Consider the following 9,042-nt stretch of genomic DNA (forward strand, 5'->3'; position numbering starts at 1 on the left):
CGTCTCTAGCAATTAGAGAAATACAAATTAAAACTACACTGAGATGTCATCTCACTCCAACCAGAGTGGCAGTTATCAAGAATACAAGTAACAGCGTTGGCGAGGATGTCAGGGAAAAGGTACTCTCATACATTGCTGGTGGGTCTGCAAATTAGTGCAACCACTCTGGAAAGCATATGGAGATTCCTCAAAAAACCAGAAATGGAACCACCATTTTACCCAACTATCCCACCCCATGGGTATACATCAAAAGGATTTAAAATCAGCATACTATAGTGATATAGCCACATCAGCGTTTATAGCAACACAATTCACAATAGCTAAGCTATGGGGCCAACCTAGATGTCCATCAACAGATAAATGAATAAAGAAATTATGGTATATACACACAATGGAATATTACTCAGCCATAAAGAAGAATGGCTTTATGACATTTGCTGGTAAATGGATGGATCTGGAGACTATCATGCTAAGTGAAATAAGCCAATCCCAAAAAACCAAAGAGCAAATATTTTCTCTGATATGTGGAAGATAACCCACAATAAGGGGGTGGGGATAGAAATTCAGAAGATAGACAAAGGGGAACACAGGGAAGGGAAGGAGGATGGGAATAGGAAAGAAAGTAGCAGGAATCGGTATAACTTTCCTGTGTACACATGAATATACCACAGTGAAACCTCCCATCATATACATCTACAAGACTGTGGCCCTAATTAGAATAAGATATATTCTGTGCATGCATAATTTTATCAAAATGGATTCCACTGTCATGTATAACTAAAAAGAACCAATAAAAAAGGGGAATCCCTGTCACCCTTTTAAAAAAATAAAAATAAAAAAAAAATCATAAAAAGGGCTGGGGATGTTGCTCAGTGGTTAAGCACCCCCTGGGTTCAATCTCTGGTATATAAAAAAAAAAAAAAAGTTGTGCCTTTAAATTTTAAGTGTATTGATTCAGGGATTGCGATTAGTCAGGACAATCTGGTAGCAAAATTTAATCATTATCAGACTGCAGGACCATTTTTTTTTTTAATGTTTAAATTTTTTGGTTCTGAAGATTTAATCAAGAGGCACTTTACCACTGAGCTACATATCCAGCCCTTTTTTTTTTTTTTTTTTTTTTTTTTTTTGAGGCACGGTCTCACTAAATGCTTATGGTCTTCCTAAATTGCTGAGGCTGGCCTCAAACTTGTGATCCTACCCCCTCAGCCTCCCAAGCCACTGGGATTACACGCATGCACCACCTCAGGACCAGTTCTCACAGCAACACTGCAGTGACAGAATTGATAGAAACAAAGAATGATTGAAAACCCTTTTTTCCCCTCTATCTAACTGGTAAAAGAGGATTATCTTCCTCTGTCTTAAGGAACTCCTCCTTAGGTCCTTGGGAACTTCAAGGATAATGGTGGAAAAGCCAGCTCCCAGCGGAAATTAAGGAGATTGTCTATAAAACTGGATTTTTCAAGACCCAAACAGCTAATTAGAAAAATCAAAGATGTGACAGTATTTGTACCCTATGGGTAGGGGTTACACTTGGAATAAAATGGATGATGCTGGGAACCCTGAGGATAAAGGTTTAAAATGTCCTGAGATATGGGTTACTGGCATATCTCAGTAGTGGGGCACTTACCTAGCATGCATGAATTCATGAGTCCCTGGGTTCAATCCCACCACTACCAAAAGGGAAAAAGGAAGGAAGGAAGGAAGGAAGGAAGGAAGGAAGGAAGGAAGGAAGGAAGGAAGGAAGGAAGGAAGGAAGGAAGGAAGGAAGGAAGGAAGGAAGGAAGGAAGGAAGGAAGGAAGGAAGGAAGGAAGAAGAGGGGGAGAGGGAGAGAGAGAGAGAGAGAGAGAGAAAAATAAGAAAGAAGAATCTCTGAGGCCAGGCCCTGTCATACACATCTGTAATCCCAGAGTCTCGGGAGACTGAGGCAGGAAGAATCGTGAGTTCAAAGCCAGCCTCAGCAACTTAGCAAGACCCTAAGCTGGGGATGTGATGCAGTGGTTAAGTGTCCCTGGGTTCAATCCCCAGTACAAAACAAAACAAAACAAAACAAAAACTCTGAGATGAATCCTGTACTCATCACTACTTCCACTACTTCTAACTAGTCTAGACTTTTGCAGGGTTTCTAGCTGATGAAATAGACTAACTCACTACTGTTCCACACATACCTGAATTATAAAATCTCACCTCATGTGTAAGATGCAATAGTTGTGATTATTTTGAACTCCATTTAATGTAAATACTTACGCATTATGACTACTATCAGTTGCATGAGATAATGCAGTCTGTGTAGACTTATCTTCGGGAGAGACATTAATACCACCTTGAAGAAGCAGCTTGACCAAATTTTTTTATTTGTATCTCACAGCAAGCATGAGGATTATTCTAAAATAACAGAGAGATAACTTCACCTTTAGGTACTTTAGTAAAGTTATTTAAACAGTTAATTTGATATATTTCACCATTTAAATGGGTTGCTTTACATATACTAAGAGACATAAGCATCTTGGGAGATCAAATGTCCACCTTCGCAAATCACCTTTAAGTCTAAAAGGAAACCTCTTGTTCAAAGGGGGAGGATTAACAAACTTCAAGCCTCTGATAACAAGAACCATGATGAGGTCATTTGTCCACAGTAGGTGAAGATTTCAGTGAAGAATACTCCGTTTCTTCCATAGAATGATGTAATACACTGTAATTCACAGTCAGCTAAAGGTCAAGCACGTGAAAGCTATTTGCAGGCTTTAAACAACAGTAAGGATGCTGTGATAATCATTGTCATTTCAGTTAATGATAAGCATTTGCTAGGTGCTGAACTCCAGTTATGTGTATAATCTTATAGCCCCCCCTTCGAGCAGCTATTATCCTCTTTTTCATATCAGCAAACATATTTAGTGATGTTTTTTGTTTCCAAGATGACACACTTTGCTACTAGGAAAGCTCAGAATGCAACCCAGGTGGGAGTGAATCTCTTCCTCTGCACCACTGCCAGTCTCATCTTCATTGAAGGAAATATTCATCCCATTAAAGTTGTCTTTCTTACCCTTTCCCAAGTCAATTAAAATAAAATAATCAAAATACATTAGAAAATAAACATCTGGCAATAGCAGTCAATATTCATTTAGTAATGACCTAACACCAATACTCTACAAAGAAAGAAATTTGAGAGTCATTCAAATGACCAAATGCCAATTTAAGCTCCATATAGCATTTTTTATTTATTTATTTATTTATTTTTTGGTATCAGGGATTGAACTCAGAGGCACTCAATCACTGAGCCACATCCCCAGCCCTATTTTGTATTTTATTTAGAGGTGGGGTCTGAGTTGCTTAGCGCCTTGCTTTTGCTGACACTGGCTTTGAACTTGTGATCCTCTTGCATCAGCCTCCAGGGCCACTGAGATTACAGGCATGCGCCACTATGCCCAGTTCCATATAGCATTTTTAAAGAAAAAGTATATAAAAAGCAGAAGTTAAAATTACAACAGAAAGGTTAAGAAGTTCAATATTGAACCAAAAAGTAAAGTGTAAATCCATACACTATAAAACTACTATGAAACTGTTAGTTAACACAAGATCATGTGACCAACAAAAGCAGTTAACAAACACCAGCCAATAATTATAAGTTCATGAATTACGCTATATACTCTTACTTGTACTGCTCAGTTTGAATAATTGCATTTCTACCTAAAAGTTGTGTTCATATTTTTCACTTTATCTCAATAATTACAGGTTAATGTTCGCCTTACCATTAATTTAATATTTTTGACTTGATTATTACTACACCATTACCTTCCTTTCTTATCAACTACATGTATATTTTCTTCTGAATTAAAAATTCTGACATCTGCTGTTTGTTTTCCTTTAGATGAAGTAAAAGAGTTGTCTCCTCATACTGGAAAACAATACAAGAAAAACTGCTTATTTTTCAACTGAACTGCAAGTCTTGTAAAGACCATATGAACACAGACATACATGAAGTAAATTGAGTAGCCTCTTCCTTCTCACCCCACTGAGCTTCCACTTGTGCTGCTCCTTCACCTTGAAATGCCCTCCTCTGCTTACAGTGGCCCCATGAACCCCTTCATCTCCCAGACTTGCTGAAAACATCCACTGCTTCCAGGAGTCTTTTCCTCTGTGGCAGCCTTTATCACGGTCTCTTGGAGCTATGTGATCCCCACCCCATGTAAACCAAGTGCTTCTTGAGGACAGGGACTGTATCTTTTATCTGAATAAGGCCAGAACCCAAAAACATAGTTGTAAAGGATTTAATTATTTTTATTGACTCAATGAACTTAAATTTTCATCTCTAGAGCAGGATTTATCAATCTATAGTCCAAAAAATAACTACTTTTCCAGAAATACCAAACCTCATCAGAAAGATCCCTTGTTTCAAAACTCTGCATTATTTGTCCATTATTAAAGAAATCTATTTACCATTGCTAGCACTTACTTGACAATTCTTTTTCATAGTAGACATTTGCATTTGGAGAATCAGCGCATCATGGAGACAGCTCTGAGAGCTTTCCAATAACATGGGAGCTCCCTCCATGCTACACAAACCCTCTGGATTTGCTTCTATTTAGTGTCAGAAACCCAGACTCCAAAGTCAGGCACTTCTGCTCCACATGGGTCACTAAGGAAATGGGCTCTGAATTAAAAGAGATGCTTCAAATGAACTTTGATTGCTAATTCCCAATTGGTCCTCATGCTTTCTGCTAAGATGAAAGATTATTTTCTTACATGTTAGGAAGCCCAATACAAAATATATTCTCGCTTGTGATGAAAATTCTAAGACCCTAATGTACATCTACTTTGAAAATTCTTTTTTCCTTCTGGTTCTCTTTTAATTGCTACTAAAAGTTATTTATAATTTTAGTCAAAATATAATTCAGAAATAAACAAAAATTTATACGAATCTACATGGATTATTTTTAGCATCACAAAAGACACCAAAACACTTACATTTTTAAAACATTTTTATTAATTGTTTATGGACCTTTATTTTATTTACTTATCGAACCCAGTGCCTCACACATGCTAGGCAAGCACTTTACCACTGAGCCACAACCCCAGCAGAACACTTACATTTTTAAGGGACAAGGCTGAAGAGAAAGATACAATATTGCTTGCAATCTGCATAACCTATCCACCTCTAACAATAAGAAACTTAATTAGGCTTATGGAAATTCTAATGGGCACATGGCTTTTGTGGTATACATAAGAGAAAGATTTTTAAAATGCTAATTTCTAAGTTCTAAAACGTCAGTCCCATTTCGGCCATATTTTTTTATTTTTATTTATTTTATAGTTGTAGATAGACACAATACCTTACTTTATGTGGTGCTGAGGATGAAACCCAGTGTCTCACACGTACCAGGCAAGTGCTCTACCTCTGAACCCAGCCCATAGGCCATATTCTTCTCTAAGTTAATAGAAACTACTTTGCAACCATGAAATCTTAATCAAGTGTTTTATAAAACTCCTTCATAGAGGTAGAGTAGGGGATCTGAGTGAAGGCTGCAGTTTGCCAGCAGCAAACTGGAGAACAAGCATGCCTGGTATGAGGGGACACTCTGCGGAGCGCACCACACAGTAACATGGGCTCAAGGGAGACTTCATTTGAATCTTTTTCTTTTTGGTGCTAGGGATTGAATCCAGGAGCACTTTACCACTGAGCTACATCCCAGTTCTTTTTATTTTTATTTTTTGAGATAGAGCATCTCTAAGTTGGTGAGACTGGCCTTGAACTTGTGATGCTCCTGTCTCAGCTTCCCAGGTCACTGAAATTACAGGTATGTGCCATCATGCCCAGCTATATTTGTTTCTTTAAGAGAAACTTGAAATCCAGATTCCTGCATGAGTCTCCTGAATTTCAAATGTTGACTCAACATATGGAGGCAAACTAAATATACCCATGAGCTACTTAAAGAAGAAAAAGGAGGAGGAGGAGGAGGAGGAGGAGGAGGAGGAGGAGGAGAAGTAGTAGTACTAGTAATAGTTGTTTCAACATTTGCTATTATTCTAATCAAGAAAGCCCTGCTTATAATCAACATTTGTTGACATGAGTCACTGTTTAAACAGACATGTTTCAAATATTTTAGAAATAAAGATTGTTGATGCTTGCTTTGGACATCAATATTTTCATTGAATGAAGGTAGTTTTTCTGCAATTGATGTGTTCTTACAAAAGACAGCATAGTGGAGAGGAGTTATGCCCCTGTAGTCCCGAAAATTTGGATTGGCACAATTTTCTAGAAGAATCATTGCACATTCCTCTTGCTGATGGTCTATAGCCTGTTGATTTTATATCAAGAAATAGATAGTAAATTTCAGGAATTCAGGACAAACATTTCATTGTTTTCATTAAATAGTTATATTTAAATGATGTGAATCAATTTTTATTCTAAGAATTTCATACAAATTCATTTTCTGCAGAAATGCTGCGCTACATCTACCTTTATCAGTGGTGTGTTGCTATCACTGTCCCACAGCTGAAGGCTGCAGTTCATCTTCACTAGAAGTGTCACCGCTTCTGGCTGGCCATAGGCACAGGCATAATGAAAAGGGGTCATAGGAAAGGAGGAGGATGTTAGGAGTTCATAGAACACCCTATCAAAATGTGCAATTATTCATGCATTTGCAAGTGTTAAATAGCATGCAATTCCTCTATTTTCTTCAGAAGAAAGTACAATATTTACTAGCTGTCATTACTTTTGAAAGTAATGAATGCACAACCTATTCCATTGAGTTTTTCTTTCTTTTTTTTTTTTTTTCCTTTTGTCCTGCCCCAGGGGCGTTCAACCCCTTAACCATATCCTGAGCCCTTTTTATTTTTTGAGGTGGGATTTCACTAAATTGCCCAGGTTGGACTTGAATCCAGAATCCTCCTATATGAACCCCCCGAAGTCATTGGGATGACAGGCATGCACCCCTCCATCTGGCCCCATTAAGTTTTTGTTTTTGTTTTGTTTTTGTGGTGCTAGAGACGGAACCCAGGGCCTAGCGTGGTGAGGGGCTATACCACTGAGCCACAACAAGCCCAGAGCAGCCCATTGGCATAGAACTAAGAGCATGGCCTTTGGATTTAGCTCACTTTGGCTTTATATCCTACTTTATTAAATTATTATTTTAATCCTATTGTATTAAAATCAGTCATCTATAGTTAATCAGGGAATTATTTTTGCAGCATAAAAATCTAGCTAATTTTCTCTGAACAGTGAACAGGATTTTCACTCATGAATCATTCTTTTCCTACAAATATGAAATTTCACCAATAGCACATTCCAAATATTTCCAGATATTTGGATGCTTCTTGGTTTTTATTCTGTTTCACTCATTTTTCTGTCCTTTCAGCTGTTGGCAAACAATTTGTGAAAGTTGTATATTCTGATACCCAGAAGGTCTTTGTTTATTACAAAACATTTTCTTAGTGTCATCACAACCCCACAAGACTGAATGTGGAACTCAAAAAATGTTAAAACTCTGATATTTTTATTGGCAAATTTTTATTCCTATTCAAAACCATCACACCAGGCCTGGGGCTGAGGCTCAGTGGTAGAGTGATTGCCTAGTATGTTTGAGGCACTGGGTTCCATCCTCAGCACCACACAAAAATAAATAAAGGTATGTGTCCATTTACAATGACAACAACAAAAATCACACCAGGGCCCAGGCCCTCCCTTGTTACCCTGGTCCCTTGAGAAAAGGCAAAGTGAGGGGCATTAGGGTGGCAGCAGGCAGCCTGTGACACCCTCTGCTTCTGCCCTTGGCCTTCTGTGTGCTGCCCCCTTGGCTCTGGTGGGTCGCCTGGATGTTGTGCTGTGCACTCCCTGCCTAAACAAACAGAGAAGCAGGACTGGATAACTACAGGAGAGGGTATTGGAATAGTGGGAATCCGCAATTTTGCGTGGGAAGATTTGGCAGATGTTGCGTACTGTAGTCTGCCTGAAGTGGTGACATTGAAAAAGCATGATGTGTTTGGTGCTTTGGAAATTGGAAGCTACCAATGAACTCTGCTGTATCAGGAGAAGTGAAGTTAATGAAGTTCTTGTCAACAATCTTTTATCATGAAGATGGTTGACTGACCAAGGTGACACAGGGTGACCCTTCAGAAGTAGATGAATTGAGTGAAGCATGTGAGAAATAAGTAAAATCTATTGAGGAGTGGAAGTGGCACCCCTAAATATACTAGTGTGAAATAAACCTTAAACACAACCAGAAGAGAGCCCACGGAGCTGTCTTCCCACTAAGGCCCCTCAGCAGAGAACAGGTACATAGATGTACGCTGATACAAATGGATATTGGACTAGATTGGAAGAATCTTCCAATTGGAAGAAATATTTTTCCCATAATATGATTTTCTACAATGTATATAATTTGCTTTTTAAAATGTGTACAGTAACAATACACCTCAGTGTGTACTTAATTTTGTGAGTTAAATCGCTCTTAAACAGTCAGTCGCTCTATAGGGGTGATTGTAAGCGGCTGGGAAAGCAGCTGAAGTTTCGGAGCTCATGAAGAGGGTCTGTGTGCTAGACAGTTCCAAGGTCTGCAGGTCCCAGCTGCCAGGCGTCTGTGGGGTACGAAAGCCGTGCATCTGATGAAAGGAGAGCTGGTCTCCCTTCTGCTCTGTCCCCCTGGGCACAGCCTGGATGGCTCAGGCTTCTGCCTCATCAGTATTGTTTTCCGGAGTTGGCCTCTGGCCCCTCAGGTCCCTGCCCTCCCCTACTCTATCACCTGTCCTTCTTGTCTGCGGCATTGACATTAACTTCCCTAAGAGAGCAGACATCTCACTTGGGTTACATTTCCATTTCTTGCAGTCTAGTGGATCTTACCTACAGGGTTATATACCAAGACCGTAGTTCCAAGGCTGAAGTCAAGAAAATCCATCAAGGCTGCGTACATCACCGCGTGTAAGAGGCCCCGTCACTGCCTTTGCTCCCTTGGGGCTTGTAAATGTTTCCCGAACCCATTCTGGAGAGTACAGGTTAGTCCCCAACTTGGGAACAGGGCAGTTGGGAGGTTAGGTAACTGCCAAAG

This window comes from Sciurus vulgaris (genome assembly GCF_902686455.1).
Source record: "Sciurus vulgaris genome assembly, chromosome: 4".
NCBI classification, from domain to species: Eukaryota; Metazoa; Chordata; class Mammalia; order Rodentia; family Sciuridae; genus Sciurus; species Sciurus vulgaris.